Source organism: Phoxinus phoxinus (genome assembly GCF_949152265.1).
Source record: "Phoxinus phoxinus genome assembly, chromosome: 3".
NCBI classification, from domain to species: Eukaryota; Metazoa; Chordata; class Actinopteri; order Cypriniformes; family Leuciscidae; genus Phoxinus; species Phoxinus phoxinus.
In genome coordinates this window covers 24,890,879-24,913,989 of record NC_136878.1, presented here as the reverse complement: position 1 = coordinate 24,913,989, position 23,111 = coordinate 24,890,879, and the positions used below count along the sequence as shown (strand labels likewise).

Sequence of the window (23,111 nt, the reverse complement as noted above, 5' to 3'; positions counted from 1 at the left end):
AAAAGACTCCAGAAATGAACCATTAGTTCACTCCTTCTCTCCAGCTCGCTCGAATGACTGGATATTTAAACGATTCAGAAATAGTGCCGCAAACAAAGAATTGAACTTGGCATCACCTAAATTATGTTAATTTGTAAACACTGACTGTGGTTTACTAGTGGAGACACTTGTTAGGTGAAGGTTAAAAAGCTTTAGGTCTCACGCTGCGTTCACAATTTATATGTTGAAGTTGCATTTTCAAAGAAATTTATGATTTGAATTATGCATTTATGATTATTTGATTTAACAACATTCAGTTAATGTGTAATGTTTTGTTGTGTTTTTCAAACACCTGACCTCCCAAATACCACTATTATAAGCCAAGAAGACACTGGCTTCTATGAGAGCCGGAGTAAATACAAGTTTACTATTAGTTGTTCGTGAGCTTATACGATTACAATCAATGTATTGTCAAATGAGAGTATTGTTATGAAATACAGCTGGACCAAACATTAACAATATGCAATTAAGTAATATATACATCTTTCTTTCCCCCTCTCTCTCTCTCTGGATATGTCAAAAAGAACTGGACACCTGATGTTTCAGTTTTGACCAGGTAAAGCTTCAGTTTTATAAATGTCAGTCCCTTTAAAATGTGAACACAAACATAATATCTGACATAATGTCATAACAATGTCTGACATTGCAAACAGATAACGAAAAAGGTCTCGAGTTTATTTGTCCATTATAAGGTGAATCTTATTCAAGATGGAGAGTAAAAGGAGTACAGCAGTCTATAGATTAAACAGACTAAATCAAATACAGTATTGTACAAATTGTATTTCCACAAAGTGCAGAAGTATATATATTTGTATTTATATATTGTACGGAGCCCCTAAAAAGGACCATGGTGAAGTAAAAAAATATGAGATGGGAGTAAAAATTATTTGCCAATGTTTTTACGTTTTCTTGCAAACATTTTGTGAGCAAACGCAAAGTTTCTCGGGGGAACGCAAAACATTTGTGACTTATTGTTTTTCCTTCCAACTCATATTTTTGCCACCAAGTCCCTTTAGGGCTCCGTAATATTGAAAGCATTCTACTTAAGTTATATCATGACAACTCTCTGGAGATGGTAATATAGATAGATTGGCATGGTAATGGATATGGCAATGTGAATGTTTTGGTCTTGGCGGAAAATATACAGTATGCTGCTGCTGCTACAAAGCAAGTCAATACATTCACAGACATGCTGCAGTGAGCATGCAAGACATGCTGCTGCTGCTGCACATGTAACATAAATGAAATAACTCTCATAGCAGATCTGTGAGCCCGATCTCACGAAAGTGTGTATTTATACGACGAATGTTATTTCTCGTGCCATTTATATGTCAAAAATGTTCGCATGCATATGATATGCACTTTATGGCGTGTAATATGCACGCACTCCCCACCCCTAATCCTACCCAAGGGTTTTCAGTGCGTAGCATATGCACGTAAAAAACATTTTTGGTGTATAAATACAAGAAATAACATTCGTGGTATAGATACGCACTTTCATGAGATCATGTTGGATCTATACAGGTGGAGCTGGGGAAGGAGCAGGGTTTCCAAAAGCGAGTTTTCATGCCAGAACTAGGTAATTAAGAATATTTTAATATGACTACTACAAATATGATTTTAAATAATAAATGCCTTTAGTGTGCCTCGGCCTTCTGCTTAAGAAGTTTTTCTTGCCACTGTCACCTTTGACTTGCTTGCTGTGGATTTTAAAGCATCGAAACTCATTTGGTATGATTTGTTCTGTTATAAATTTGAATTGAATGACCTGATGTCTCAAAACCCATGGGGAAATGTATACTCCTTTGTCAGACTCTATAAAAATCACTTAAATAAGCATCTTAGCAGACATGTTTGGACTGGTCAAGTGTTGTGTGGGATGGCTGTTATCAGCGATTTTGCACTTCATACCAGAATAAGGCAACCCGGCCTGGGCTTCATACTCAACTGTGGGCAGCTTGCTGACGTCCTGATGCAATTCTTTGTAAGGCCTACATGTATGATAATGCAAGGTAATATTTGATTACAACTCAGTTAAAATCATCTATTATCAGTGTTAAATAATTATGGGGATTATGGCCTATGATTAGCTAAATCTTCTTATTTGGCAATTAGTGCCTAAAATTACATTCTATACTAATGTCACAGTAAAAACTAACTCTAGCTGCTAACCAGTTCAGCTCCTTCACTAATCCATTATTCAGATTGTGGGAAAACAAGGGGCCAGTGCTCTTCTTTCTTACTTTGTTTCAAAGTTCTAGCCCATCCTTCCTCGTGTTCACAACTAGGATCTTCCCTTCCGACAATTAGCATGATGTTTCACAGAACAATGACTTGTTCCCCCTCATCCCATCCAAGCCCAACATTTCTAGGCCACATCTTTAACCCCATTGTCATAGGCTGACAGTATAACATTTAGCTTGCCTGACATGTCCAGTTAGCTACAAGCAGGGAGTTTACCTGACACAGGGTGGCATTACTAATCACTCTCCACTTCAGCCCGTTCTCCGCTTCTCCCTGCCCTTTATCGTTCTTCTCATCCCCACACATCTTATTTGAGAGAATTAGGAAGGAATCAATCATTTGTCACGTCTATGTGTTGTTGCGGGCCTCTCCGCCCGGATTTTTGTCTCCAGGCTAGCGGGGAATGGGGAGGATCATGTAGCGTGTGGAGGAATCCAAAGTGACGCAGGTTGAGGCTCTGGTACTTTCTCTGACAAACAGACTCCCGTTTCCCCTCAAGGCTTTTCTCTTCCAGCCTTCACTACTCTGATGCACAGCAATATTTCTTGAGCAGACTCAGAGGAGTACTGAAGTCCTGTTAAGAGCATGCAGTCCAGAGAGTTTCAACTCTGATTGCACAATACAGGACAAAGTAAGACATCCATTCAACTCTGAGTTACGTGAGCTAGAATCTTTATGGGTACAAGGATGAGGGATAAGATTCACAAGTTGCTGTGGCATTTGTTTGAAAAGTCATTGTTTATGCTATAATGTCACGACTGATTAAATCCTATAAGTTGTCAAAGTCCCCATATTTTATGATTTTCAATTCCTATATTACATAAAAATGTTACATATACAATACGGGAATATTGTATTGGTATATAATATATGTTTACAAATGATGATGCACCACATTTGCAGACATTTTTCTATTACTTTTAATGAATCCTAAAACTAAATTTCATAACAGGTTTACAAAAAACGTGTTGATTTAGAATGTGCATTATTTAAATTTTAAAATTAATGCTGTGAAGGAATTTGACATGTTCAAAAGAATCAGTCTGTGTGTTGTGATTGCCATGTTTTATTAAAACTTTATTTGGAAGAAAAAGCTCAAGTTACCCGTGTTACTCCTAATACTACAGCCCTCCTAACTACAAATTGTTTCTGTCTAAACATGCAAGAAAACTTTTTTTTAAATGATTATTTCATTATGTTCATTTTTTTATTCATTAAATGAATACAATTGTATATAATATATATATATATATATCGTTACTATATATTCAGTAGGTACTAGTTCTTGAAACATACACATGTTCTAAATGTATTAAAATGCCACTGGCCTCACATCTTCTAAACATAGGTGGCAATGGTTTTCAGAGTATTTTTTTAATAATCATTCAAAACATTAAGTCTGCAATTTTCCTGTCCCTATATTTAAAGATAGGCCTCTCAAAGGAATATGGTCCACTTCTTACCACCATGACCTCAATATAGTAATTGTTCCATTTTCATTCAGCTGCCTGCATGAAAGCAGCTTAAACAAGAGGTTCATATTCATCCTCTTTAGGTGTTTTTTTTTTTTTTTTAGATTATGAAGGGAATATGTTGCAGATTATGATGCATGTTATTCCAAGAGCTCTTGTTAATACAAGTGGGAACTACACACAGGGCAGAGAACAACAGTCAAATGGATACAAAAAAAAATGCTGGTGTAATACCAACTCGATTCAGTAGATGGCTTCATAATCTACTGCAGTCTGAGGGAGGCACTACCACTGAGCGTCATTTAATGGAAGGGCCGGCGTGGATGGATTCACACAGTTGGCACAGTGAATATGATAAATGTAGTGCCTTTGTTGACAGTCTAAACTCTCTGTCATGCTGAATATTTCCCTTGTAGACATAATGTCAAGCTAGGATAAGACACTTTATTCAAAAGAGCAACATTTAACATGCTTTGCTAGCTTAATTCTGTTTCTTTTTTCATTACCACAATAGCTAAAACAGCCTAGCCTAAACACTGACAATTCTATGTTTTGTTTGTGACAGAAAACACAATTAAATGTCGCCTTGTGCTAATGTCATAGCTTAACCTATCATTTTACAGAACCCAAATATGTTCTGTTAAATCTGAATTTAACCCTCTCGCAGATTAGCATTGTTAAGATAATGGTGGCCGTTTAATCATCAGAAAACAAAACAAAAAACTAACTAGCATGTCACATTGTTATTCAGCATTTTCTCAGCCCACAGTTCTCAGATTTTCTGCTTGTTAAAATGTTTACATGCACATTTAGGTTCATCAGGGGATGGCTAATGGGTTATATGGAGTTATTTTTCATTTCCTAGATGTTTCATCCAAAACAATGTACTCAAGTTCCTCCTCACAGCATGCGCTCAAGAGATGTTTCATTTCGTGCATATAATCTTTATTTTTCATATAAATACATTAAACTTACATATAAATGTGTTTTAGCAAAGAAAAAAACACAACATTTGCATATAAATATAAACGTATGAATACTGGAAGACTTAGATATACTGTAACACTATGTATCTCATTTTGTGCACTCTGTGTAGTTAAAGCTATTGCCCACTAACACAAGTCTCACTTTCAGTTATTCATTTTCTCTGGAGCAACAAGGACCAAATGGTAAGACTGTTATTTCAGTAAATCATACTTACATTTGCACACATTCAAATGTCCACACAACCTCAATAAATGTACAAATGCTACAAATATCAGTGGAAAGATCTTAACTTACATTTTCTACTTTACTTTAGCTGAGAAAATGGTACCTCGCAGCTGTGGTCGCGCTATTTGTTTAATGAGGTAAAATTGAAATGTCCGCTATAGGCTATACGAGATAAAGCTGTTTTTGATGTAACTTGAATATTGCATAAAAACATATAAGCATGACTCATGCGATTGTCATTTAATGAACTGGAACAGACATACAGCCTACAAGTTTTCTTCCCACAGATTCACCGAGGCTGCTATTTCCTCATCCTAGAACGATTTCTACATGTTTTTGATTATTATTATTTAAATGAATAACATCTATTAGGTTGTTTGACCAAGCACTATGTCAAAAAACAACCCAACATTAATGTATAAAACCCAACAAGTTCAGTGAAAATAAGCAACCCGATTTCACAGCAATTCGTATGTATTTTATGAGGTGGCTAATTCGTACCACCTCACTCTTACGAATTCGTATGATTTTTGCTCAATCTTACGTAGATTTTACGAGTTGACCAATTTTGTAGGAATTAATACGGATGACCTATGCCTGACCCCGCCCCTAAACCTACACTTCACTGGGTTTTTAGACAAATCGGAATCTGTACGGGATTAGCCACCTTGTAAAATACATATGAATTGGTCGTAAGATAGCGTTGCAAGTGCAAATAACCCAACATGTGTTCTGTCTAATATTTACCCATGCATCACTGAATTGCCAAATAACCCTGCAATGGTCGGTTTTAACCCAGCATTTTTTAGAGTGTAATATTACAAATTGTACTGATCCACTTAATGGATATAGCTCTTTTATAATCTACATGCACCTCTAAGTAGAGATCTAGCTGTCTAACAATAATGTGAATTAAAACTACAGGCTTAGGGTTCACTTTTGTAATCTCCATAATAGCAAGTGTTAGTCTTTGCTCTGTTAGTCAATGAGAGGATATTGGTGCTGTTTCCATTATCAGAGTGGGCAGCTTGGACACGGTTCATGCTAGAGCGCCGCTGAAAGCATGTAAGGCTTCAAAGCGTATCGGCCACAGTGAGATATTAGAGCTGCGTGGCAATCTGTGACACCAAAGCTTCTTTGCCAGATCTGAACGCCACATAAGTCCATTGTCACTCAGCATGCTAAGAAGTGTAAGCCTCGGGCCGGCACAATAGACCAGCATTACAGTGAGATATTGGGTTGAAAAGGATCCTTAAGACCCTATATGGGTATTTACACATTTGAGGCAGGATTAAAAAGGGAAATGTAGGTTATCCCTCAATTTATGTGACAAATGCTCTTCATTGTCACCTTTTATGAGTCTTATGAGTATGCTCTGCATGTACGTAGCTGGTTAAAATACTATTACAAAATCCTTTTGTTTCTATGTTTGTTTGTTTGGGGACAAATTTGCATATGCCCTTGTTCTCACAAATGTCTTGTAATGGGTGCAATTAAAATTGTCATGTGCATCATCCATTACGTTATATAATATAACAGTTATTAATTAGAAGATGTATAAAATACATATTTTGTAAAATGCGTTTAATCAATTTTGTACAAAATAGACTCATTTCTCCTGTTCTGTATCAGTTTTGTCATCAAAACGAAGAAAACGAAATCCCGCAAATAGATAAAAGCTGAAGTCTGGAAAATATTCAGATTTGCAACAGTGATGAGATAATTAAGATATTCATCATTCAAATGGGAAGTCATAAACGCCTAACAAGCATTTGTTTTGATGACAGTTAAATGTAAGCAGCACCTATTTATATTTGTTAGCGCTTATGGGTCATTATGCTGCTGTCATTTGTCAGCACGGGGGTGTTTACTCCTCGGGATCTCTAGAGAGGCAATGCTCGCTACAACAGGGTCTCCATTATGAACAACCATCTATTCTGCTTAAGCACTTGTCTTTGGCCTCCGTATGAAACGCCAAGTCTAAAAAAAAATCTCCAAAAAGGCCCCCAAAAGGCTGGAAATTTAAGTTTGATCCTTGACACCTTAATATCAGAGTTGAAATAGTAAATGGTAAGGAAATATGACACTTACATGATGTCACATAGTGAAAAGCTATAAGTGAACTTCACCTTAATGCAAGACACAGGTAAATATTAATGAATAGGTATTACCATTCTTACACAGTTGATTAATCACAGTACATTTGAATAGGAAGTTTTGTGAAATGTTGTTTAACTATGCAAAGAGGCATTATCTATTTAAATGTGCACTAATTTGCATATTTATCAAAATCATTGTCTCATTTTGTTGACATAGTACAGTTGTGGTTGCATAGAAGAAGTGACAATGGTGATGATGGTCAAGCTTCAACTGAGAGAAGGAACATAATATGTTTTCTGTCATTTTCTGTCAACATCTGTTTGAATTCAGTTGGATGTAAAGGGAGTAAGAAATAAATCTTACACAGTTGAATAACATTCATACCTGAGAATCTCCCCTCTCTGCAACAGACGTCTTATCAAACGTGACTGATTACCGTAATCTGTACTCTGGGCAGCCATTAAGCAAATTACCTGAATCATTGCAAGGATTAGTCTCATTAACACATGATTAGCATCAAATTAAAATAATGAGTGTTTAACTTGTGATGTCTTCCAGTTGTTAGAACGGCTTGATCAGCCACACCGGGCTTCACTGAGAGACGATTTGAGAAGCAATAGAGCAGCAGTGATGGAACACACACACCAAATGATACTTCAAGCACTGCGGATGAGTTTTGTAATGTAAAGTTATGCTGTTCAGCTACTTCCATGGTTACAATTAGATGTTTTTTTTTTCAGTTTTATCATTTAGAAGTTCTTGGAACTGTACTTTCATAGAATGTCACTTTTGCACGTTTTATAGTGCAACACATTATATTATATGAAATAGACTATGGGCCAAGTAAGGTCATGTTCTGAATGAATACATTTAATCAATAAAACATAACCAAAAGTTCACTTTCATCTTAATAGTTAGAGTTAGTGAAAAATTCTAATGGCAACTATTATCTTCCTCATAACATTGAGTGATGTTTGCAGATGTCAGAAATGCATTTTGTGAAATTAAAACAACGGCATTACTTTTAAATAAAAGCACCTGCAATTTAACACAAGAGTCTTAGTCATAGTAATGAATAAAAGTTATTCCGTTATCATATTGAGAGCTGACAAATTGCTATTATGTGCTATGAGTGTTATGTGTAATGTTCCTTCTGCTTTTAGATTAATGTAACAGAACACAGAAGCTTTATTTTAATACCAAAAATGCATATTATTTTCCACCATTAAGTGAAGTGTAGTTAGAAATCATAATACTAACATGTTGTTGAGAGATTAAAGCTGGAATAAAATTGCGTTTCAGCGAGAGGCTGTGGATGACAACAGTCTCGTTCGGTATTATGAGGCGGGGAACAATATCTTTAGTGCTGATGAAAACAATAGCTTGAGATAAATACTCAGAGCTTACATTTAATTTAATCTACAAGGGATTATGGGTCTCCTAATGTCAGTGAGTAGGATCCCCACTGAATATTAAATACATTTCTCTGCAGATGGTTCTACAACATTATCGGGTAATGTTCACAGATTTTTTTTTCCATTCCTAATACTGCCATGTGGTTGGAGCATCTTGGTATCAGCATTAGTGGGGCAGGTTTTCTCGCTGAGTGATGCACTTGTGTGCGGAGCCATGACAGAAAACATATAGGGCTTTCCAGTGCAAGCTGTGTCAGTGGATGAAACACACTATGTTGGGGACAAAGCCTTATTTAATACTTTACTTTAGGAGGATTTGACACAGAAGCACAGTTGCGATATTAGTCGGTCACTACATTAAAGACTTGAATATGGGTTACTTGGAGGATTATGATAGTTATTCACACGCTAACACCCATATTGCAATTTGAAACATTCAACCTTTGTCAAATTTTAATCTATAAAAAATTACTGGTCCAAAGTGAGTCCTGCATGTCGCTGTACCGTTCTTTATCCTACAGTAAGAAATGTAATCTTCAGGAGCAGAATTCCAGAAGAGACCGTTGTCCTGAAATTAAAATTGTTCAGGTTTGATGAGTTAATGAACTTTAGATAGGAGGACGAAAAAGGTCCCTCTCCTACTACAGCAAATAGCCAAGGGCAACAGCCGATAACTAATGTGAATAATATTGCAATTAGCATAGCAAAGTACTTACAGGGAGCAAATTAAAAAATTCATTAACGCACGTACTTAATTAAGAAACAGTTTTCGGTTTACGTGATAAATTATGACACCTATTAAATCTTCAACTACATGCTGTAATGGCTTTTTTACTCCTGGGCAAAGGAGTGTTTCCTTTTGGTTTCCAAGACGCCTCAGAGGACCTGCGATATGTCACAGCATTGTTAGGAAAGATGTCCCTGCTGTTTTCTGCACCAAAATCAGCCATTCTGTCTTGAACTTCAGTAAAACACAGTACTGGATTGTCATTTGAGTGAATGGAGGATGTCGAATGGATTGCTGCCTTCAAAAGTATAGGGCTAATTATGTGGGCTGAATGAATCACTTGTCACAAGGAATTAAGTAATTATAGGAAGCTACATTTTAATGTCTGACAACATATAGCTGCATTTCATCAATGGAAATGTAAAGTCAGCACTTCATTTAGTGAGCAAAACTCAATTCTAATAACTATTTCTCAGTATGAGAAAAAAGTCAGTTCACGTAATGGCCACCTAGGTAACACTATTCTTTATGCAGAAGAAATGACAAACCACCCAAAAAAAATGGTCCAGCTAATGCACTAACCAGGGATGCCTCAATCAAAGACACCATATTGTCATGTGGAATTGTCATGTGGAATAAGAAAGTTTTCAGTTGCAACCAAACAAATAAAGACATTGTTCGCAATCCAGATGCAACTTCTTCACATGGTGATAAAAGTTGACCCCAGGTTGCATCATGTGACATGACTTGTGTCACTTCCCATCCATTGCCTGAACTACTACTAACTTCCTAGTCCATTTTGATGTTTTTTTTTCCCCACATGCTGCTGCTATCAGATCTGCTGTTTGCATCATAATATTTACATGACCTCCCTACATCTGTTTAGCTAAGTAATAAAATAGCCGGAAGAGCCAATAACACTGAACACAGAGGTTAATTCAGGCATCAAGATGGGCACCTTCACTCATTTCATATTCTTTAAACAAGTGGCCAGAGTCGGAAGCATGACTGAATTATTAACTGTGTATTTCATAACGTTAGTGACAATATGTTAACGTGTTTTTTTCTCCCTGTACCCCTGCTGGGAACAGATGGCTCCTTTTACTTTATTTTCCACATCAAGTATGATTATTTCTTTGTGCCAAAAGCCACCTGCCGTTCCTTGGTCTCTGCACTAATTATTTATGTTGGTAACACGCAGCAGGACTTGTTATCAGTTGGATGGTGTCTTAATAAAGGCAGGCACATCAACATATTGACATCATGTTCAAGGGGAAAATGTATCATGGGCCGGAGCGATGGCCGCTGTAACGGTGCTTAGGTGTGGGCTGCTTGCCAACACTGCCAAAGATGACCTCCTTTTGTGTCTCCTCTCTCTTCCCCTGCTCTGGACCATGTGATGATAATTAGGTAAAAGCCTATTAAAAAGTCAAATAAGGGGGAATACATTAACATTGAGACCAGAATCGGATGATTCTCCCTTTTGCGGCGTGACAGAGAAGGACAGAGAGTCCAACTGCTCAGTGCGACACGCAACACCAGACATGAATCCAGCTGAAAAGGGTCCTCCTGTCAAAAGCAGGCTAAATGTTACATCATCCCTCCCCGACTCTCCGCGTACGTACGGACATGCGCGCACAGCCGAGCGACAAGGGCCAGAAAACACAAGTACCAATTAACTTAAGTATTCACCGAATTTCAAAGCAATTTGTCTGAGGGATAGGTCAGTTTTAATCACAGATACAGCCCTGCTCAAAATGTAGAGCACTTAATAATTACATATCCTCAGTACTTTAATCCTCCAGGGGTGCAAAGCGACTATCCAGTAATTAAAGCCTCATATACACATATTCTACATTTTGACTTTCTATAATGTGACTGGAGACAGGTTCACAGATATGTCATTTGCTATAGACGCTAAGTATTGTGAATAATTACACTCTTCAGTGTGGAGAGATAAGCTCTATCCTCTTTGGACCAAATACAAAACCGAAGGCCGGCACCCAAGCTCTCATCTATTTAAAACTCTTTATCCACCCATTTAACTGCACATAGAGGTTTGTCGTGAGCATGGAAAGAATACAAAAAAATGCTATTGTAGGGTCAGACAATGTCCCAGCCTAAGTAAATCTATAATAGCCTTTAGGATTAGAAATATGCTGCCTGAGTTTAATTACATATTGCTGTAGAGAGGTTTAATGTTATGCTACTGAGAAACATGCAGTTGCAGATACTGTCGCAGGAAGGAGCAGGAGGCTTGAACCATGAACAGATGTATTCCTCATATTAAACAAGAAGATTGCTGGTTCGCTTAAGACGGTGCATCTGCTACAATCAAAGGACATTTGTGTCTTGCTTTTTTTTTTTTTTCTTGGTTGTTTTCACATCGTCCTGACAGTCTTATCAGATAAATACTCCAGATAACATAGGCTAGACTGACCATATGAAGTGGCTTGCACAAGATTCAGGACTCGAAATCTTGGTGGTGACATTTTACTGGACTTCACATGATTATTAGGCAGATTAATTTTTATTTAGTGGCATGTCATCGCAATTTTTTTTTCATTATCATTAAGTCAAGAAAAAAAATGAAGAATGCGCAATGTCTTACTGAAGTTCTGATTAAAAGTTAATGCATCGTTCCACAAAATTAGTGCAGAATGAAGTGCCTGAGCACTTCCACATTAAAGTGAGTTATGAAGCACAATTCAGCACAACTTTAAAAGTCAAAAAGTACTTTGCTGAAAACATGTGCATGTTAACATCAAACCACACAGTCCTGGCTAAATTATTATATCATTCTCCAATAAATTACCCCAATGCCTTTTCTTAGACATGTTTAAAGAATATTGGCAAGTGTATTACACTGGGTTAATTAGTATGCAAATGTAGCCTTTTATGATCACCTTCTTCATTATATTTAATCTCTCTATTTATCTGATAGATTGAATCCATGTACGTACAAGTGTGATGTAATTTATTGCCAGTCAATTAATTTCATCTGCATTTCTGGTTAATTGTACAGTTCTGTACAGTTGTATATGACTCTACATTTTAAATCTACATTGGTTTTAATGTTCTAATGTGCGCACCTGTCACAATGTATTTTTTTTATATAATAGTATAAAAATGAATCAGGAACTTCTTTAACCTTGAAGACAATGATTCAGAGAAGATTCCAGTCTATCTGTGTCAGATGGCCACTGAATGTAGGCCAGCGCCTCTCTTAGGCTCCATGACACCTTGATATGCCATGGCCCGCTGCCTGTGGAGCTGGGGGGTTTCCCTCTCATCCAAAAGAGTCATTATTGAGAGGGATCAGTAGACTCTTAATCCTGGAATATCTGTCTATGCATGGTCTCTGCTATCTCTATTATCATTTAGATACTGTCTAATGCTCATAATCCTGCATGGAAGCCCTCTTCTGAATTAATGTAAGCCCCTAACTCCTACTGAAGGCCTAACCAGCTAACAATACCCACCTGGGTTGTTGTCGGAGAAAATTTATGCCAGCACATTACATATAAAACAATGATCGAAATTCCAGACACCGCTTCCCACCACGTCAGACACCAAAGCTTCATCTTTAATCACACCCCGACTAATAAGACCCCAGAGAGTAATCTTGCCGCAATTTCCGCCTATAAACAAGATCATATTGTGGCGGGTCACCTGCGCTAACCTTCTGTCGAATTACGGCCCAGCGATCCACTCTGATTGCTTCAATCACGGCAGCAGATTTGAATAGCCACAAGAACTTTCCAGTAAAACCCTCAGCCTCCTGATTTATCCCCACATTGAGGAAATTACATTCACTCGCTGTCCTCTCTGTTTGGAATCCATTATAGTTTATTATTATCCCTGCCACACACGCACACACACAGCCAGCCACACAAAAATAAAGGCAAAGAAAAGCAGAAGTTCCAGCCGAGATTGAGGCATAAATTATGGCCACCATGCTGTTGCAAAACAGTGATCTGAATTTGATTAGACTTGCTTTTACTCCGAGCATGTGTGTGCGGTCTCTCATATTTAATCATGATCCACTTGATGATTATTGTGTTGTTAAAACAATAGTAGTATTTTAGTATTATTATTATTGATGTACAATTATTGTTTTTATTCATACTTTGAATGATTCACTTAGCCTATTCTTTTTTTAAATATCGCTATTTAGGTTTATTTTTGCCATTCTATTTTTAGTTGTTTAGTTTCAGTAATTTATTTCCAGTTTGTAATTTTAGATGCTAAATTTTTTTTTTTTCATATTTATATTTTGTTGCAGCTTAATTTCAAGTAACAACAATGTTTTTAAATGGTTTATTTATCACTTCTCAGTATAACACAACAAATCTAAACAATAAAGATAAACTACATTTAACAGTATCGTAGAAAATATAAACCTATAAAACATATACATCATCAGATCCAGTTTAAAATGTCAATTTAAATAAATTAACAGCACAGGTGGTCACTGTGATAGTGTAAAATGATTTAAATAGACATGGATCAAGGGGTTCATGACATATCACTGGCTTCGAGTGGGATTCGAACCGGGGTCTCCAGCGGGGAAGGCGAGCGGACAAACAAGGACGTTCGTGTCTCTTGAGGCCACGGGAGTGAGGGTTTACACACAGCTCTTACTGGCCTAGGTCCTTTACACTCATCCCCTAAACCTCACTTCCATCCAGGGGACGGCATCGAATTAAACCGAGATTCGAACCGGGGTCTATGGCGTGGGATGCGGGCGCGTTAACAAGGACGCTAAAGACCACAGCCGCTTGCATCAGTAGCTAGCGCACCTCTTGAGGCCAGGGGAGTGAGGTTTACACGCACACCTCCGTTACACTTGCCAGATCGAGGAAGTGCTGTACATATTATTGGTGATTCTGAGGCTTAGACTACCAATTCATTCAACTGTCTTCCTTCTGCAGTCAAGTTTCACACCTCTATTCATTCATCATTTTGAGCAAAAGCCCTTACGCAGACACACACACGCAACAAGGCTACCTTCAACAGCTGTCCCACATTTCTCTGAAACCTTAAGCCACTCTGTTCCCAGTAATCAGGAGGTCCTCCAGATCAAATAAAAGCAGAGGTAGTGCCATTGTAATATGAATTAAACCCTTTAAGCCCTATGTAATGCCTGTGGTTAGACAGAAGTGCAATCCTTGCACAGTCCTCTCTCTCTCTGTGCTGCCGCATGGCCATTCCCTTGAGGGACAGATACTAAACGTGTGTTTGGGGTCATCTGCCTCAGACAAACATCTGTGTCTCAGGAAGCAGGTGAAGACAGGAGGCCGTGAAGGAGAGGTGACACTCCCCCAGCCACCAGGGGGAGAGGGAGGTCTTCATAAATAATCTTCAAACAATCTGCCTCTCTTGACTCCCCTTATTAATTACTTTTACGGCCAAAATCAAACATCTGTCACTGCGGAACATACAAATTAATTATGCGGCTTCTTCCCTGAAGAATGATAGCGCTCAGTCTGTGAGATTTTTTGGCCAGTGGGGAAAAACTGGCACGAGACAGCCTGGTAAAGATTGTGGATTTTATACTGAGAGAATAATATGATATTATACAGTCATTCTCAATCAGGCAAACGAAACTTTTAAGCTTTGAAACATCATGTATGTGCCTTAGTGCCTGCTTTGCTCTGTCTAGCTATTACAGAATGGTTTCTTAATTTTATCCAAACCAGTCACCTGTACAAAATATAACAAGATGAGGGTGTTGGCACCCTTCAACATATTCATAAAAGTTTGTCTGGGTCTTGAACGAAGTCAAAACCCCCCTTTTATTCCCGGAAGTTTCCTGACTGTTATCAGGGTGGTGGGGGATCTTCAGCTGGAGCTGGCTGACAGAAGACAGCTGTCTGCCTGTCCTCCAGCTCTGCAGTAAGGTGCCCTGGGACTTTGCCTGCTCAAGGGTCAACACCTTTGTTAGAAGGCAACATTTGGTACCAGTTATTGAGCGGCAGGGGTTCGCCTCGCCCTCTCCCACCATCTTTCAAGGCAGAGAGGCCAGGCTGAGGCAGACTCTGGGCTTGCCCATCATCCTTCAAAGCTGAAGGAGGAAGTGACCTTGAGATGGTGTGGGGTGGTGCGCCGTGCTGGGTGTAGCTGTGCTCTGCTGCAAGAATGATGGTGCGTATAGAGGGCTACACTTTGTCTTATGAGGAAAAAATGGCTGTGCAAGCTGTAATATTTACACGTCTGAACTGGACAATTTGACCATATGAGCTGCATGTATTGCCATTTCAAAAGACTACCATGAATCTACATTTAATACAGCTCAAAATGACTGAATTACATTGCTGAAGCTCAAACAGAAGAACATTGCACTATAGATCATGGCTCTAATTCCCGAGGAATTAATCAACTAAAAATGGATAGCATACCTTAACGCAATGTAACATTTCTGATGTTATAAATATGTACCAAGATCATGCAAAATGGTTGCAGAACTCAAAATCTCTTACAGCACTAGACGTGGCACAAAATCTGACGCATGAAGAGCTTGCTGAGAAATTCAAATTCACTGAAGTTCTTCCGAAAGTTGCTAATGTAAACAGCCAATAACTGCTAAGCATGGCATGGCATATTATGACAAACAACACATGCTCCATTATGCCAGCTGGTGTAATGATGTGATAATGTCAGACTCATTAACTTCAGCACACAGTTTACGGTGGCCTTTTACGACACAATTAATTGACTCACAGATACATTAAAACAAAAATAACTTGAATGAAATGCAGTTGCAGGCTCACATCTGATCTGTCATAAACACTTCTGATGATGGTACATTGAAAGTGGAGATCATTCATGCAAATAATGTTATTTTATGTGTCTGTATGAGACTAGCAGGAAGCTAGATCAACATTAGAATAACATAAGTTACAGATCATATTCTAACATTTCATCATGTTAAACTATATAACATTGATTAGTTTTATGTAACGTTACATTTGCTCACCTGTCTAATAAAGTAACTCACATGTAAGAGCTCTGTCAAGTCGAAGTTTGTCACGGACGTGGACATCTCGGCATCTCGAAAACGCCACGCTGATATTGATACTCGTTTTAGTTCTCCTTTTTTCCCAAAGTCTGCTTGCCATGATCCATAATGTTTGAACGAAACAACAACAGCGTGCAGCTAGACGTTACGCACTACGCAGTTGTCCACGTCTGTCGCCATGGTTACTATAGCAGTACTACGAGCGAAAACCATAGGCGGAAACCAGGGGCAACGCGGATATTACGTCAGTGACAGGCGACAAGTGAACAGGGATAAAATGGGAATTTCTCTGAAATGAAAAATCTTTGGCAACTTTTGGGATATTGTAAGTTTACAAGTTTTTCATTTAGATGTATGCTTAGACATTAAAAAAATCATTATCACAACAATACAAATAATGATATTTGACTGTGAACTGTCAAGAATCGCCCCCCCCCCCCCCCATTATGTCACAATATTACAGTCAAACTGAGCATGTTGTGTTATGTGTATTAGACTTGCACGTTTCATCGTTAAATGTTGAATGTCAAATGTAGCCTACCATTGTACTGTAGCCTATGTTTATAGTTAAATATCATGGTTCATGTTTATATTGATATTATGCCCTAGTAAGATGCAATACGAAACGTTTAACAAGAAAGAATGCATTTTATCAAGTGCTTGTATTATAATCTTCGATCTGAATACATTATGTAGTCTCAAAGGGGCAGATTTGTATTATTTTCATAAGTTTGAGCTTCATTAAAAGAAATTCCCAAGGGGCTCGATACTTTTCTCAAACACAGGATTGTAAAAATCTGACATTTAATCATGTATGAAGACAGCTTGAAAAGAAAAGGAAGAAAAATGATGCAAGCTGGTGTGTTAATCTGAATGACTTATGTTACCAGGTTATTGCCAGTAATTTAGGGCCATATGTTTAAGCATTTTGTTCAGATCTCTAAGATGAAATGAAGAAAGGATTTAGCTAAGAGATAATATCTGAGCCTCTCAGATGAAGGTTGAATCAAAGTATTCCAGCGTTTCGTATTTTGATTTTTTTTTTTTTAGATTTTTTTTTTTATACCTCCTAGCCTGATTTATCTGTAATTGTATACAAGCTGTCCACTGCTGCAAAGCTGAAATGAATTTTCTTAATCTCAAACTGGCTGTTATGAGCTATGAGGTTATATCCCGAAATAAATAATCCATCTTGTGAGACCTCATTGATATTGGCTTTAGTAAAGGATAACATACAAACAAACAGCTTATGACAGCTCATGCTAGAAAAAGGTCTTATTGACAACTGCATCAAATTAGCTCTATTACATTTATCTTCATAAATGTGTGACAGGTCAACTGCATAATCAAACTGAATTGGTCCTGTGGACTACAGTATTTCATCTTTTACAGAAAATAATAAAGAATTGATATACTGTTCACAATGTCATTTCTATGACCATTTATGTTTTCCACAAAGTCTGAGCTTCGTTACAAATCCCTTCTAAATTAAGATGTGTCAAGCTCTCCTTTTTTTGTAAATAAAATACATATTTTTGGCTATTCAAGCGTTGGTCATCATGTGTTTACAGGCCACAGACAGATGTCAGCAAAATCAGTGACAGCCGATCATGCTGATCCTTCTGTAATTATGTCCAATGATCCTGCCGTGACATTGCATGGAATAAATCCGTCAGTACCTCCTCGGTGTTCATATACAGTGAGCTCTTGTAAGTCCCGCCTCCATTTGCACCTTTCTTTTGTTGGCACATCCTCCTACTTAAGGGGCGATCACTACACTTTTCGTATTGACTTCCATTCAAACATATGCAAATATGAGAGCTCATGCAAATAACTTTTTGCTGCGTTCCAAAGTTCAGTTTTAGTGAACTCTGACCTACAAATTTGCACTATGTGAAGATGTGTGACCAATTGAAGACTTGGCTGATTTAGAAGAACACACACTTTAAAGTCAGCTGCAAGAGATTTTGCGTTCTCCAAGTCTAGTGTGACTGTGGCCTTTTGCATCAATAAGTTTTAGATTTAGTTGTGAGGCTAAGTCAGTACTAACATATCTTGCAATATTTACAGTACCTTTTAAATAACAATAGCTACAAGAATTACATCACTGATACAATGGTGGCAATAAAAAGCGAATTGAAAATTTTCCCCAATGTATCCACCCACTTGGCATTGTTGTGATATCTTTTAGTATCAGGCTGTATCAAAGGCATCTGGACTATGAGTCACAGATTATTCTGTTTTGCACTGCTGTTTGTTTTTCTGTGTCCTCAATGACATCACTATAAAAGGACACTAAAAACAATACTGTTCTGCATAATTTGCAGATTTTGGCATATGCTCCACTAAAACAGAGGCATCAAACATTTTTGCAAAGCTAAGCAGTCTGCGACACTGCCCAGTGATGCCCCTAAGAGGCAAAAGGTTTTCAAACAATTTCCTGTTTTTGTTTTGAAAGCCTGCATGGAGAACAAGAGAGCTTTGCATATTCACATCTCGGTGCTGGCGGGCGAAACACTGTTTGCAGTTTGCTGCTAGTTTTTTCCTCACTGCCAGCAAAGCCCTTGACTAAGGTCACAAACTCTTTGTCCAATTCTATTATTCAAATATAGATGGAAAGTCATGATGATCACTGTGCCCAGCAGCTACCTCCATCATCTGTAGCTACTTCAGCATATGCTCGCAAGTTAATAAAAAAACTGTAGCATTAAATATGGTGGCGAATTGAATTTTGTTCCAGGGTACATATGCAGCAAACTAACTCGTTTTTCACAAAACCTGTTAAGCGAAGACTGTTAATGCCATCCCTGATGATGATGTTTTTTGCATAATATAATTTATAGTGGATGGAGGTCCATAAAGGGAAAGCATTGTAAAATATTTCCATTATGCCAGAATGTCAGTAGGTAGTAAAGGCTTTATACAGCTTTTATGAGTCTCAATCTGTTGTTGTTCACGGCAATTTTGGAATCTGTTAAAATTTCACCGATTACTTTAATGCCTCTCTTCAGAATGCCGGTAGCTTCTTCTTCTCTGAGGATGTGCGCTTATACCTTTGACCCAACATAAAAGCGGTGGCAAGCCAGCTAAAGAAAAGTTACGCGATTTATGTTATCATAGAAGGTCTTTCTTTTATAGAAGTTATATATCTTTCTTTAACAGGGCTGTAAAGGTTACACAGTCGTTTAAGCAGCAGTTGAGACAGATTGATGTTTATGTCATTATGGTTACAAATGAAATGTGCCTGACTTGCTGGCCCCCACATAAAGCAGAAATGAGCTTCATCTATCATTAAAGCTGCTGATAAACTTACTGTTTGCTTTGCCCTTTGTTTATAGTTTACTGCTTTGGGATTTTCAGAAATAGTGGACTTACTTTAGCAATATTACACCCCTATCAGCAAGCAGGTTGTTAGTCAATATTCATATTCTCTCTTGAAGATGAGTATTTATCGCAACTGTTGAGATTTGGTGTGAGTAAGCTCAGTCGACAGCATTGGTGGCATAATGTTGATTGCAACAATAATATAATAACTATATTATTATTAATAATAACAACAATAAAGGAATTAAATAATGAAATGGTAAACAAAAAAACATTGAAAAGTTATTTTGTATTTTGCAAACAATATTTACATATGCACACATAGTATTACATTGTGTATATGCAATGTGCACACATTATTTGTATTCCAAAGGGGCAAAAACGGCTCTGTTCATGTTTCTTTTCTCATCACATTCAATAAAGAATTTCATGTATCACGTTAAAATTTGATTTTCAATTCAAAACAACATATTTGACAAAAAATTGAGTAGTTTGAATATCTGAATATAACTGTCAAAAAGTTGTCCAATACATGTTTAGCTGTACACATTCATACTCTTTCTATGTTAAAAAGCATCTCGGCTTCTGAGAACAGTAAAGCGCACCTTCTTTAATTTGATTAATCATCTTTAACAATTTGACACTGAAGCATCCTAAAATGTTGTAATTTTTAAACAGTTTTGTCATCCTCAATAACAAACAGGACGGTGGGAAATTAAGCATTTATGATGGTTACGGCCCTGACAAAGATGTAAAATTGGATATAACTTTGGATTTTTTTATACTCAACTCATGTTAACACGCACATTGTTTACATCTTGTGTCTAATCTGTTTGGCCCCATTCCCATCTTTGTAACTTTGTCAGTGCCTCACTGTAACACAGATATTTGCTTCTTCTTTTTTTAAGAAACAGAGGGACAAGATTAAATTAATTTAGTAATAATCACGATTATGCCGCATTCACAGTTGATTGAGCTTCACTTGCACTGAACCAGAAATATTCCTTTAATGTAATATGACTTGAACTATATATAAAGCTGCAAAAAGAAAGGGCATTACAACACCATATTGCAACATCAGGCTTTAAAGTAGATATACATACTCAATCCTTGTTTGGATTTGCTGACATCTGCCATAGCAGAATATTCCACACCCATGTATTTAAAAGCCCATTCTGTGAATAAGGGAAAGTTAACCTAAATAAACATTTTTACATAAGGAAGAGATAAGAGCTTAAACAGTACTGGTTAAATGAAGCACCACACATTGCGCTTAATACCAAGCTTCCGCAGGGAATATCCTAAAGCGCCCTGCACCATATGCTGCAGAAATAATGCTGCCCCAAGATGCACCTTATCTGATTATGCATAATTCAGAAAGTCTATGAGAGTCTCATATATTTTCACTTGATTATCATACACGTAAACCTGCTGATGAGGCCTCTCCTCTCCTGCGATCTAATCTCCTTTTCAGCGACAGCCTCAGGGCCCTTCAGGAAAATCCCCCATTACCACACACCATGTGGTCTGTTTATTTATATATTTTTAAATATTATGAAGCCCTGTAAACATCTGTCTACTCTGTGTATAATCTGTCCAATGAAAATGTTCGTGTTTTCTTGAGCCCCTTTTCAATATGTCGCACTCTTATGAGCTTAATGTCGGAACAGTGGAGAGTCAAAGCCCGTGAGGACGTCCTCTCCGAATCACATTGCTCTCAGTTAGTCTTCACTGACCTCCTCATCATGCTCCCGAGAACAGACATGACAGATTGGGAGAGTAGGAGAGCTGTTGTGGTTCTTTGCTCTGGTCAGATCACGGAACAGACGTTTGAACGAAATGCTAGCCACATTTGAGATCAGTTCAGGAATTTAATGATGATGCTAAATATGAGATGCAATTAAAAATGTATGTATGAACTATAAACATAGTCTTAGCTTTTGCAGGCCTCACAGGTGGATTACCAGTTATGGTCTGTTGGTTTATTTGTTTTATAAAAACAAAATCACTGTTGACTGTCTTATAATATCGCAAGCAATAAACAACTGAGAATGATGCTCATGTGTAACTGAATTTAACTGTAAATGGGAAAGATCATAACAAAGTGTGGTTTTTATTTTTGTGTGCTGATAATAAACAAATATATTGGGTAATTAATGGAATCATCCATGCTAAATAATTTTACTGTATGTTTATTAGCTGTGCAGGTGCATTTTCACAGAAATTCTTAAAAATATAGGAAACAAAACTGCTGATTTATCTATACTATCATGCACTTTTAAAATTTATTTTAGTGTCACTGTGAGTCAAATTAATTTATATAGGTTACCTTAAAGGTCGAGATTTTGGCAAAATTGATGAACTGAGTAGTATAAAATAATAATTTATTTTCCTTTTTGGGTAACCTATTTTTCATTTTGTGTGTGATGTCATAACTCTAAAGTAAAGAACAAACTAAAATATTGTTGGCTTATTATTGTCAGCATTTTTGTTTTGCACCAGAATCAAAAACAAAAATATGTTATTGAACAAAACAACCAACCAGATATAAGATCAGCAGAAGTCCTGTAGATGACTGAAGCACCATGCTTTAATCCACTCTAAACACCACTTCAGATCAGGACTAGAAACAGAATTGAACTGAAACAAGATTGAAGAAATCTGCAGGGAATAATGACGTGCTTACTTAAACACCCAACATGAACATATTTCTAAAATACATGATAGGGATTATTATGCCTCAGTACTGTAAATACATTTTGAAGATGGATCTTGTGAGGTTAATTCTACAGGCTTAAAGTCTGTGTCCTGAAACTATATTATATGGATTTAATTCAAACTAAATGGATATGGAATGTCATAAGTTTAAGAGAGGCATAAAGTATTTTGAAGACCATCAACAACATACATGTTGTACTAAACAACACTCATATACAGTTTTGTAACATGGGACAATTGGACATTTGGGACACGTTTGAATCCAAAAGAGGGTAATTTTAGCTTTGCAGTCAGCACTGTCCTTTTCACTTTGCTAATAGTGATAACTTAGCAGGCTATTTCTCCATTTGGGACTGCGGTTTCTGCCAGGCTATTTTCAGACTCAGCTTTTTGCCATTGGTCCATGGATCAGCAAAGACCACAGCCTGCTACTGTTGCAGGCCTCCCAACTTTAGTCTATTAAGGGAAATTAGCTTCAGCAAAAAATGTGGTATCATTTTACACCAACTACTGTTGCTATAACTATACACACATTTACTACAAAACGAAAAGACAATTCAAACAATGTGTTCACATAGTGTCTTTTCTTTACGTAATACTTTGTCGAGTGGTGTTCCAAAAGCTTGGAGCAATTTTAATACATTCTGTATGATAAGAATCCAGTTGGGTAATTAAAATATCTGAAAGATTTATATCAGCAGACAGTGAAGGTCTAAAGCTCAGAGTGCCTTGTGATCCATCTTTCCATCAAAGAGTGAGAGAATGACTGTGCATAAAGCTATTGAAATGAAATAGAAGGCCATGTTATCTTTTCTAAGGGTGATTTAATGCCCTGCTTC

The 23,111-nt window shown here is 37.3% G+C and overlaps 1 long non-coding RNA gene across 1 annotated transcript; it reads left to right on the top strand.

The window, feature by feature from the left end:
- Positions 1 to 4,046: 4,046 nt before the first annotated feature.
- LOC306995986 lies at positions 4,047 to 7,704 on the top strand. Its single transcript, XR_013796963.1, has 3 exons — positions 4,047 to 4,115; positions 4,890 to 4,924; positions 7,626 to 7,704. It is a non-coding gene; the product is annotated as an uncharacterized lncRNA (long non-coding RNA).
- The last annotated feature ends 15,407 nt before the right edge of the window (positions 7,705 to 23,111 follow it).